The following is a 12,115-nucleotide window of genomic DNA, read 5'->3' as shown; positions in this document are numbered from 1 at the left end:
GTTGCTTTCTCCTGGGGAGGGGTAAATGGCCAGAAAAAGGTTGTTGTTAGTTCAGACCTCCCAGTGGATTGTTTGTTGGGCAATGATTTGGAGTCATCACAATGGTCAGAAGTGGAGCAACGGACTCACATGGAGATGTTAGGCTTGCCAGCACACGTGTTTGCTGTGACCAGGTCACAGGTCAGACGATGCCCCACTGAACAGGTGCTGGATCCTGGAAAAACGGACCAGACACCACCCAAGAAGAAGAGCAGTCGGGTTAAGGCTTCGGCTTCCCCCTTGCCCCAGGTCGAGGATCAGGTCTCAGAGGAGGCTGACCTCCAGGAATTGCGGGAAACTGAACCTAAAGAACTCAAACTTGATCAAGTTGAGTTTCTGGGCTCAGGGGGACCCACACGAGAGGACCTGGGGAAGGACCAGTTAGACTGCCCTTCTCTTGAACCCCTCAGACAGCAGGCTGCTGCTGAGGCTGCTGGGAACGCCACAGGTACCCACAAGGTATACTGGGAAGATGGACTCCTGTACACTGAGGCAAGAGACCCCAAGCCTGGCATGACCAGGAGGCTGGTCGTCCCCTTGTCTCAGCGTGGTTTCCTCCTTACCTTGGCCCACGAGATTCCCTTAGCAGGACACTTAGGCCAGACGAAGACGTGGGACAGGCTTGTCTCACACTTTCACTGGCCTCACATGAACGAAGATACCAAGGAGTTTTGCCGCTCCTGTGTCACTTGCCAAGCCAGTGGTAAGTCAGGTGGCACGACAAAGGCCCCCCTTATACCAATGCCTGTGGTGGGGGTGCCCTTTGAACGGGTGGGGATTGACATTGTCGGTCCCATGGAACCACCAACAGCATCAGGGCACAAGTTTATACTGGTGGTAGTGGATCATGCCACCAGGTATCCTGAAGCTATTCCCCTTAGGACCACTACAGCGCCTGTTGTGGCAAGAGCCCTAGTTGGAGTATTCTCCAGAGTGGGCTTCCCTAAGGAGGTCGTCTCCGACAGAGGTGCAAACTTTATGTCGAGCTACTTAACTGCTATGTGGAAGGAATGTGGTGTCAACTACAAGTTCACTACGCCCTATCATACACAATGCAATGGGCTTGTTCAGAGATTCAACAGGACCCTGAAAGGGATGATTCATGGACTACCTGAAAAGCTTCGGCGTAGATGGGACGTCCTGATCCCCTGCCTTTTATTCGCTTACAGAGAAGTCCCACAGAAGGGGGTTGGCTACAGCCCTTTTGAACTTTTGTACGGGCATCCTGTAAGAGGACCCCTGTGTTTGGTGAAGGAAGGATGGGAGAGACCTCTCAAAAAGCCTGCAACCAACATAGTGGACTATGTGCTTGGTCTCCGCTCGCGGATGGCTGAATACATGGAGAAGGCATCCGAAAACCTTAAGGCCAGCCAAGAACTCCAAAAAGCTTGGCATGACCAAAAGGCTGTCTTGACTGTTTACCAGCCCGGACAGAAGGTGTGGGTGTTGGAGCCAGTGGCCCCAGCAGCACTCAAGGACAAATGGTCCGGGCCCTACACCATCCTGGAGAAAAAGGGAGAGGTCACCTACCTGGTAGACCTGGGAACTCCCCGGAGCCCCCACAGGGTGCTCCATGTCAACAGGCTCAAGGCATATGTCGACAGGAAGGACATGAGTTTGCTCATGGCCATAGATGAGGGACAGGAGGAGGAGAGTGACCCTCTCCCCGACCTGCTCACTCAGAATCCTGACGATGGATCGGTAGATGGTGTTGTCTTTTGTGGCAGCCTCTCCTGTGGAATTTTAGTTTGCAATCTGAACATCATCTGCGCCAGCTTGTCACCTATGCACTACGTGCACGGCAGCCATTTTAGATATCATGGTCTCCCTGTCCACGATCGATCGCCAGCGCGCCCCTCTGACCCAGCAAGCATCCTCCGCGCACCCTGGCTCCCCCTCCCTCCTCCTTATGAGCATGACCCTTCTGCATGACCCTGTCCTTGGGAGTCACGCCAGCGCCTGACCAACACCTCCTCTCCTCCCATGAATGCCCCTCTGTTGATAAACCTCCCCTCTGCGCTGGATTGTCCACGCAGCATGAATACCACTCCATTGATGGCCACTCACCCCGTGTCCGACTGTCCACACAGGTCCGAGGCCATTGCCTAAGCCGAGAGATATCATTTACTGCCCTTATTGTATGAGGTCGCTCTCCTTCAAAGGACCCTCTATTGATCCAGGCCTCCCCACCCCCTGTGACATGATCAGGCGCACACATCCTAAGACTCGACGAAACACTCAGCTGCGTGATGACCCTCTCTCTTATCAGCAGGTTGAGGACCTCCATTGTGAAGGTATATGGGGGTGGGATTAACACGAGGATTACGGGGATGTCTTTTTTTCTTGCCTTACAAAGTTGTGATTGTAATAAAGGAAGGTCACATGCCATAAACCAGTGTATAAGAGGCCAGGCCTCCGAGAGGCTGTTAGAGCACCTCGAGACGATACCTTGTTGTCTGATCTGATGTGTTCTGCTCCGTCGGAATAAACTTCTGTTTCCTGCCTTCTGGTCTCCGGCGCCTGCCTCATTGCTTGGTAATTTGAATGGTACAAGGGCGGTTAGCGCCGGGCAAATCTTGAGAAAAGGTCCTAGCCCTACCTTTTTCTACAATTGGCGTCCCAAAGCGTGGGGCCCATCAGCGACACGTGGATCCAGTGGGAGAGGTCCCGATGACAGAGTGAACGACTGCAACGATCGGGAAGAGCTCATGTCCGATAGACCCTCGTCTGACAGCCGATCATCCGACCTTCACTAGTTCTGAACAGACCTCTCTCGAGTGATCTACGGTCCTGACTGGGAACCATCAGGAGTGCCGCGAACATCACGAAGGAGAGAGGACGATCGGGCGCTGGATCCAGAGGACAGGAAACCGTCCATGCGGTCCGGGTAAGGTCGTGTAAACACGACGAATTAAGGAAACTTGTTTTGTTTGGATAATACTAGTATTACGCTTTGTTGAAACCTCTGGAGATTCGCTGTCTGCAAACGGGGAAAAACAAACAGGCTCTCTCTTTGCAAACAGTGAAGGATAGGTAACGCAGACTTTTGTCCCTATTGTAATCCGTCGTGCCTATCTTCCTCCCCCACTGTTTCCCGAACTGTCGTTCGTGGATTATTGTCTGGAGATTCTTTGTCTGCAAACAGGGAAGAACAAGGTCTCTCTTTGCAGGTAGAGAAAGAGTGGGTAGCGATAACTTTTCGTGCCCACTTATTCTCCCCACTGAATTGTTTGATTGGCCGATTATTCGGTATTGGTTCGTTTGAGGTATTCACCGCCGGCAAACAACGGAGAATAGAAATATTCTGTCTAGTCTTTGCCCGCCGTGATAAGATAGGTAGTGCAGACTTTTTGTCCCCGGTGTAAACCGTCATGCCTATCTTCTCCCCACTGGTTGGTAGCCTGTTTAGCCCGGACCGCTTATTAGAGATGACCCATCCAGCTCCACTGGAGGGCACCCCTAATAAGGACATGTTCACTAAGTATGGACTAGTCGCTATAGCTTACACTAGACTATGGCATAAATATACGAAAAAGAACCCTGAAAGTCAGTGGCCACTGATAGGTTCCTTTAGTGAAAATAAAATAAAAACATTAGAAATAGCGCTCCAGAAGAATAAGACCACGCCCACTATGCTCGACAGTATCGGCATGTGGCGCAAAGAAACGGGACAACGAAAGAAAAGAGAAGAAGCAAAAATAGGGAAAGAATTACGAAAGGCAGCCCACCTAGCCGCAAAGCAACTAGAAGAGGAAATAAAAGAAAGAAAAGAAGCTACACAAAACCAAGAATCAGGGTCGACAGGCCAATGTCCTGTTAGGACCCCCTCTGCGCTCTACCCTGAACTACCCTCCAAACAACGGGCAAACGATGAGCTATTGCTAGGTCCACCAATCATCTACATGCCCCCTCCATATGCTCCCAGCCAACAAAACCTGCAAGCCCCGAGTGTGAGTGAAAGTGACCCTAGTGCTAGTGCACCGGCCCTCACGGCCTCCGCACCAGCCGCATTAACAACTTCGTCAGACGACCCCGAGGCTAGCAAACAATCATCCGCCAGGTTAAGTAGGTTAAGCAAAGATGAGCGGGATGGGATCAACGAAATAGCAAAGACATTGGTAGAACGAAGGGAGAGCGAAGAATACACAATGAGCGTATATAATTCACATGCCGACAGCCATAGACGGCATTTCATTTTGCGGTTCAGCTACCACACCCTGAACGCGTATGAAGATAGGTATCAGAGTAAGGGTCCCGCTAAACTAACAACACTGTATAGGAAGATCGATGTTGGAGATGGGACTGAACGTGAGGCGACGGAGCTCTTCATGCAAATGCTTGAGGTCTTCCGCCACCTCGCGGAACAGAAACCAGAAGCCAAGGTTACGGTCCCTGAAACAACCTCGGCAGAAGTAGCCAATACTATGATGCCTATCAGAGAAGCGGCTCCTTACTGGATCCCGCCACGGGGCCAGGGAACGAGCGATGATGTTAATAGTGAAAATGCAAAGGGGAGGGTTGTGTACAATTGGGTTTACCAACCATGGGACCGACAAGACATCCTAACCTTTAAGCAAACCCTGCCCGACTTAAGAAAGAACCCGACGGCATTTTATACCGAATTAGGCACAGCCTTGGGTTCGACAATAATGACTTTAGCAGATATTGACTTGTTCTTTGGGTTATGCCTGCCAGCTGATGTGTGGAAGCAAATCCGGAAGGTCGACCACACGGATCTGTTTGGACATACCTGGGACCAACTCGGTAAACTAGATAGACAGCGAGAGCCGGGGAGTAAACCAGTGAAGGACATACTGGAACTCCCAGACAAACTGGTCCAGAAGTTAAAAACCCTGGTCCCGGAAAGAAAAGTAGACTGGTCGATAGTCACGGCCTGTCGACAGAAACCCCAGGAGGATGTGTCAGAATACTTCTCCCGATTCGAGACCGTGTTCTCCGACTACAGTGGCCAAGACATGACCACCGCAACCGGACAGCACCTGTTTGTGCAAAATTATGTAAAGGGACTAACACAGGAGGTCTCCCAAAAGCTGCAGACGAGTGAGAGTAGTTGGGGGGCCTCCAAACCCGCAGCTATCCTTCAGATGGCTCAGTATTACGAGCACCAAAAGAATGAGAATGATAGGGCGTCCGAGAAAAAGAAGAAAGATTTAAAGGAAAGGGTAATGATAGCCCAGATACAAGGTATAGCGTTAGGACGGGAACACCAAAGGGGGAACTACCAATCAACCACCCCCAGAGATCTACCTCCTAAAGATCACACCCCAGCACCCCACACTGGACGTAGAGACGTTAGCAATGACCAATGCGCCTTCTGCAAAGGGCTCGGTCATTGGAAATTCAATAGAGTATAGGGACGAGGGAACCCCAACGACACCAATAATGACAGATCAGGAAGACTGAACACATTTGACCGTCCCCGACAGAACCAATATCAGCTATCTGAAGGTGAACATACCCCCGACTTTGCATAGGACTGCCAGGGGCAAGGGAGGGATCCAGTCGAGCTCTGTGTTGACCAGCAAGGTCCTTATGTCACCGCTAAGGTTTTGGGTACAGAGTCTCCATTCTTGGTAGACACTGGGGCGACACGTAGTGTGTTATCAAAACGACTGATTCCAAGGGCACCTGTTATATTGCCTTCGTTCTTCCACCCACATATGTAGCCCCTGCCAACCATCACCGGCAGAGGCGTGCAGACGACCTTGGACAAGCCGACTCCACCGGAGCACAGTTCCTGGATGCAGCAAAGGGACTTGTTCCTCTGTGGGGTCCAATGGCAAACAGCCGTGCTATCCGACACCTGACCCAGGCCGTAGAAACAACGATCAACATCACGGCTGGCATCCTCGCCAACAACACTGCGGAACTTCAGGCGGTCCGCCTTGTGACCCTTCAAAATCGACTCGTCCTAGACGTGGTCCTAGCCGACCGAGGAGGAGCATGCCGCATCATCGGATCCAGCTGCTGCACCTACGTGCCTGACAACTCGCCTTCAGTCTACAAAGCCATTGAACACCTCCACAGACTGTCCTCAGAGGTTCACCAAGAGCAGGAAGGATGGTCGCTTGGGAGCTGGTTTTGGGACACTTTGAAAAATTGGGGTTGGAAGTTGTTTTCCTTCGTACTGGTACCTGTTGTGATATTATGTGGGTGTTGCTTAGGTATCCAATGTCTGCCACCTTTGCTCGGCCTTGTTTCTAGCTGTATGTGCCCAAAGACTTTGGACTTCCGAAATGAGCACATGAGCCCCCTCTATGAAGTAGAAATACGTGGCCTTATGGGGATAAATCCGAACTGACAAGTTGGCGAGACATGTTAAAAGGGAGGACTGTGGAATTTTAGTTTGCAATCTGAACATCATCTGCGCCAGCTTGTCACCTATGCACTACGTGCACGGCAGCCATTTTAGATATCATGGTCTCCCTGTCCACGATCGATCGCCAGCGCGCCCCTCTGACCCAGCAAGCATCCTCCGCGCACCCTGGCTCCCCCTCCCTCCTCCTTATGAGCATGACCCTTCTGCATGACCCTGTCCTTGGGAGTCACGCCAGCGCCTGACCAACACCTCCTCTCCTCCCATGAATGCCCCTCTGTTGATAAACCTCCCCTCTGCGCTGGATTGTCCACGCAGCATGAATACCACTCCATTGATGGCCCCTCACCCCGTGTCCGACTGTCCACACAGGTCCGAGGCCATTGCCTAAGCCGAGAGATATCATTTACTGCCCTTATTGTATGAGGTCGCTCTCCTTCAAAGGACCCTCTATTGATCCAGGCCTCCCCACCCCCTGTGACATGATCAGGCGCACACATCCTAAGACTCGACGAAACACTCAGCTGCGTGATGACCCTCTCTCTTATCAGCAGGTTGAGGACCTCCATTGTGAAGGTATATGGGGGTGGGATTAACACGAGGATTACGGGGATGTCTTTTTTTCTTGCCTTACAAAGTTGTGATTGTAATAAAGGAAGGTCACATGCCATAAACCAGTGTATAAGAGGCCAGGCCTCCGAGAGGCTGTTAGAGCACCTCGAGACGATACCTTGTTGTCTGATCTGATGTGTTCTGCTCCGTCGGAATAAACTTCTGTTTCCTGCCTTCTGGTCTCCGGCGCCTGCCTCATTGCTTGGTAATTTGAATGGTACAAGGGCGGTTAGCGCCGGGCAAATCTTGAGAAAAGGTCCTAGCCCTACCTTTTTCTACACTCCGAACATCAACAGGAGGATTGTAAACAGGTTCTTCAATCCTTCCGGCATATGTTCTCTCTAACACCTAGTCAGACCAATTGGTGCACCCATGAGGTTGACACTGGTGACAGCTTGCCCGTCAAGAGTAAAATCTACCGGCAGCCTGATCACGTTAGAGACTGCATCAAGAGTGAAGTGTAGAAAATGTTGGAGCTGGGAGTCATTGAACCCTCGGATAGCCCTTGGGCTAGTCCCGTAGTTCTAGTGCCGAAACCTCACACCCCGGGCGGTAAGAAAGAGATGAGGTTCTGCGTAGACTACAGGGGTCTCAATGCAGTCACTAAGACTGACGCCCACCCAATACCAAGGGCAGACGAGCTTATCGATAGATTGGCTTCGGCCAACTACTTAAGTACGTTTGACCTGACAGCTGGATATTGGCAAATCAGGTTAGCTGAGGACGCCAAGCCTAAGACCGCATTTTCTACCCCTGGTGGGCATTATCAGTTCGTGGTGATGCCCTTTGGTTTGAAAAATGCACCTGCCACCTTCCAACGGTTGGTGAATCACGTTCTCACCGGGCTGGATGACTTCTGTGCGGCGTATCTTGACGATATTGCTGTCTTTAGCTCCACCTGGGAGGATCACCTGGTCCACCTGCGGAAAGTGTTAGAGGCTCTGCAAGCAGCAGGTCTCACTATCAAGGCTACTAAGTGCCAGATAGGGCAGACACAGGTTGTATACTTGGGCCACCTCGTCGGTGGAGGCCAAGTTCAACCACTGGAGAGCAAGATACAGTCAATCAGGGACTGGGCTCCTCCAACCACCCAGACTCAGGTTCGAGCTTTCTTGGGCCTGACTGGTTACTACCGGAAGTTTGTCAGGAATTACGGATCGATTGTGACTCCGCTCAATGAACTGACGAGTAAGAAAATGCCAAAAAAGGTTCAGTGGACAGCGAGCTGTCAAAAAGCATTCGATGACCTAAAACAGGCCATGTGCACGGCACCTATCCTCAAGAGTCCAGACTACTCCAAACCATTCATTGTCCAAACAGATGCTTCTGAGTTGGGTGTGGGAGCTGTTCTATCTCAACTGAATTTTGATGGTAATGACAAGCCCATTGCTTTTATAAGCAGACGGCTGACCCCCAGAGAGAAAAATTGGTCAGCTATAGAGAGGGAGGCCTTCGCTGTGGTGTGGGCCCTGAAGAAACTGAGGCCATACTTGTTTGGCACTCATTTCAAGATTCAGACCGACCATAAGCCCCTCCTATGGCTAAATCAGATGAAGGGTGAAAACCCCAAACTGCTTAGGTGGTCCATTTTCCTACAGGGGATGGACTTCACAGTGGAGCATAGACCTGGCACTGATCATGGCAATGCGGATGGGCTCTCCAGGTATTTCCACTTAGAACAAGAAGACTCACCTGGTCAAGGTTAGCTTATTGTCCCAACGTTTGGGGGGGGGGGGGGGGTCATGTAGGAGAGTAGGGTCTGCAATCCTATGATCACCCGGACTTTTTGCTTTTGTTTCACTGGTTTACGACTTTCTCGGGCTGTGGGCCTGCCAATCAGACCCACAGCCTAGCTGTTCTCTCGCTAAATTGATATGTGTACCTTAGGTGCATTACCCAATTGGAACTGGGCCACCCTGTCAGACCCTGTAACTCAGGGCATCGGTGTACCCAGGGCCTACCAGGGGCTGAAGCATGTATTATGCCACCCCTGGATGGCCATCTAAATCTGACACAACTGGCTGCACGACAGCTGGGGCCACGTGGCGTACTCGCCCGTTGCTGTAGGTGTAGTATCCCTATACCTAACCTTAAAATGGACACCCGAGTTCCTCTCAGTCACTCCTATGGCAGGCTTTGACAATCCTGAAGGCAGAGTGCATGGAACCGTGTGAATTGGGCTCTGGCACGAGCCGAGCCCGGTTGCAGCTTGCGGAACCAAGACCCAATGGCTGTTCCATGATAACGCGTATCAGGGATACGACATGTGCGTAACTGTGAACCCCGGTTAAAGTTAACTGAAGCCTCAGCTCCACAAAATGGACGCTGCCACCACAGACACAAGTCTGACCTCCTGCTGCTGGGAGTCCTTCCAGCGAGGAGAGCTTGGACAAAGGGTTTCCTGTCAAGGGCGGTGTTCGCACCGTCCCAGACAGGGTTTGTGTATTCTGGGTAGGTAGGGCTTTGCAAGAAGGTGACTGCGGAGTGTCACCCCGGTGCTCACTATGCATCTGCCGGCTAGAACCAGTTCCAGGGGCGTGCAGCCCCTGACCTGGGGAAAGTCCAGCAGGGGGAGAGGGGTGTAACTACCCCCCTTCCTGGTCCCACCCTTAGGGCATGACCTAGTCATGTACCCACCCCTTTCTTTAGGATAAAGGCCGGAGCGGGGACCCTTCCAAATCAGATCATCTTTGAATCAAGAATACTTTCTACGAAAGGACTTCGAGACTCTTCTCAAGATTTCTCCCTTGTGGCTAAGGAGTAGTCACCCTGCATCCGCAGGCACCATCTAAGAACTCTGCGGTTTGCTGCAAGTCCTTCCTCAAGGATCCGACGGCCCAGCTCAACGAGAACCGGCTTCCCTGGCACCTCTGACCTCTACCCACGTCGTCAGCTCAGCTGAGATCTGTGGGTGCGACGAGACCTCAAGGGACCGGCCATCATCAAAACCTGCACGCTTTCTTAACCAGCACGACCATCGAAGCAATTCTCTGGTGAGTGCTCTGGGGTCCGAGAAGCCCCGACCCTGAGCAGCTCCAGCACCGAAGTGCAGTCTCCCAGCATCTCCACGATCTGCGTGGGGCCCTTCTGCTCGCTGCTCAGCACGTTGTCTGGTCACTAGCCGCTGGCTTGTGCCCTTCTTTGACGACATCCGACAACCAACACTGCTGGTCTGGTTGCTCCAGACCGGCCCTGGCTCCCTTTTCCGAGAGGAGCACCCTGGACCCTCCTGGTCCACTCAAGACGCCATTTTAGGCCCACCACGTGGCCCTGAAATCTGCCAAGGCTTGTTGCCCCAATCCTGGGCCCAGCGACGCCGACAGCATCAACCTTCGTGGGACAGCTCGCACCTCCATCCTGGTCGCCGACAACGCCTCCTGGTCCGTGAGACTGCAGAGCCTAGCGTCGCCCACTCACCTAGTCGAGGTGACGGCCATCCGGTGCCTACCTGGTACCCTCTGACTACTGGCTAGTAGTACGAACTTGGTCCCCTCTGCTTTCAGGTATCAACGATCACTGATCCAGGCTTGGATCACCACGAACTATTCATCACTGGTCGCCGGCCAGCAACTCCTTTCCTTCCGGCTCCTGGCTCGTCAGCGAAGACCCCGACGCCTGTAAGACTTGTGCAGCCGCAGCCCTCGTGGCTAGGTAACTTCGGCATTTCGGTGCCTGCATAGCCTCCTTACTCTAGGGTCCCGAGTCCCTCGCTTCCGACTTGCCTTATCGGGTCCGCCCGAGACCACTAAACTTTCCGTGCCCTCGGGCACTTGTTTTCATTGTGCACTTGAAGTATTTTCTAAGAGCTTTTGTTCTGTGCTTAGTACCCTGTCCTCATAAAGAGTACAGGGCTGTTGTGATTCTAATAAATATACTGTTTATTTTCATAACACTTGTGTGGTGTCCTTTCACTAGGTGTTCAAGGGGTATGTGATGGTATAACAGCTGGCTTAACACGCCCTCTAGAGTTTAGCCTGAAGACTGCTCGTATCCACGCTACTAGGATAGCTGGTCTAAGGTTGACTTACAACCAATCACCATAAGGGTCGTTTGGAACGATACATAGTGGTCGCTAGAATAGCGAACGCTGCATATCGGGCCAACTTCTCACACTCTGCATCGGTGAGATCTGACCCACTTAAAGCCATGGCGATAGTTTAACTGAGCCATGAACAATAGCCAGAAATTAGCAATTCTGCCTGAAAGACCGAACCTTTCTCAGAAAAAAAATGTATCACATAGTTTTCCGCAGGACCCTTTAGCTCCCGCCCTCTCTGCCTCCCACATTAGCTAAGAAATGTCCGCACTTCGAGGGAAAAAAAACACGTCAAGCAGAGGCAGGGCTACCTGCAGTTCCCCTTAAAACAGTGGTCTTCAAACTTTTTAATGTTGAGACCCCCTTGTCAAACCTTTTTAGGCGTAAGGACCCCCTTCTGACAAAATTTTCTAGAAACTGGTTCTTCTCGTCATCAACATATATCGATAACTATAAATGCCCCTGTTATACCTGCCATCTTTTGGCATGTTTCTCTTGTTTTTTTCCTTTCTGACCTAGTTTTGACTCTGTTTTTGCTGGTTCAGTGTCTCTGCGCACTTCCTTTTTGCTGTTCAGTATTAAAGCGCAAGTGCTCCTATTAGAAATTGTATTATGGACTGGTGTTTCCATGATTTCATGTTTGACTTACTGGTAAGTCCCTAGTAAAGTGCACTGAGGGTGCCAGAACCTGTAAATCAAATGGTGCTGGTGGTCCTGCAGTACTGATTGTGCCACTCACCCAAGCAGCCCTTAAAATGGTTATCAGATCTGCCACTGCAGTGTCTGCGTGAAGTTTGTAACTGCCATGCCGACCTGGCAAGTGCACCCACTTGCCAAGCCCTAATCTTCACTTTTCATACACGTAAGTCATCCCTAAGGTAGGCCCAAGGTACCCCTGTGGGAAGGGTGCTGTGTATGTTATAGGTAAGACATGTACTGGTGTGTGTGACATTTTCTGGTAGTGAATTACAGTGTGTTTCATTTTTCACTATGGAAAGGCTATCTGTCCCATAGGATAGAATGGGAGTTTACTTAGAACATTATATGAGCATATCCAAACCAAAGGTCATTGAGTGTAGGGGTGTAGCCAA

At 51.4% G+C, this 12,115-nt stretch overlaps 1 protein-coding gene across 1 annotated transcript in view; it reads right to left on the bottom strand.

Moving 5' to 3' along the window:
* Positions 1-12,115, bottom strand: part of NR6A1 (nuclear receptor subfamily 6 group A member 1) — a 209,549-nt gene that overhangs the window by 74,489 nt on the left and 122,945 nt on the right. The window lies entirely within an intron of this gene.

Source organism: Lissotriton vulgaris, chromosome 5 (genome assembly GCF_964263255.1).
Source record: "Lissotriton vulgaris chromosome 5, aLisVul1.2, whole genome shotgun sequence".
NCBI lineage: Eukaryota > Metazoa > Chordata > Amphibia > Caudata > Salamandridae > Lissotriton > Lissotriton vulgaris.
The sequence above is the reverse complement of the archived record's forward strand: the minus strand, read 5'-3'. Positions and strand labels throughout refer to the sequence as shown.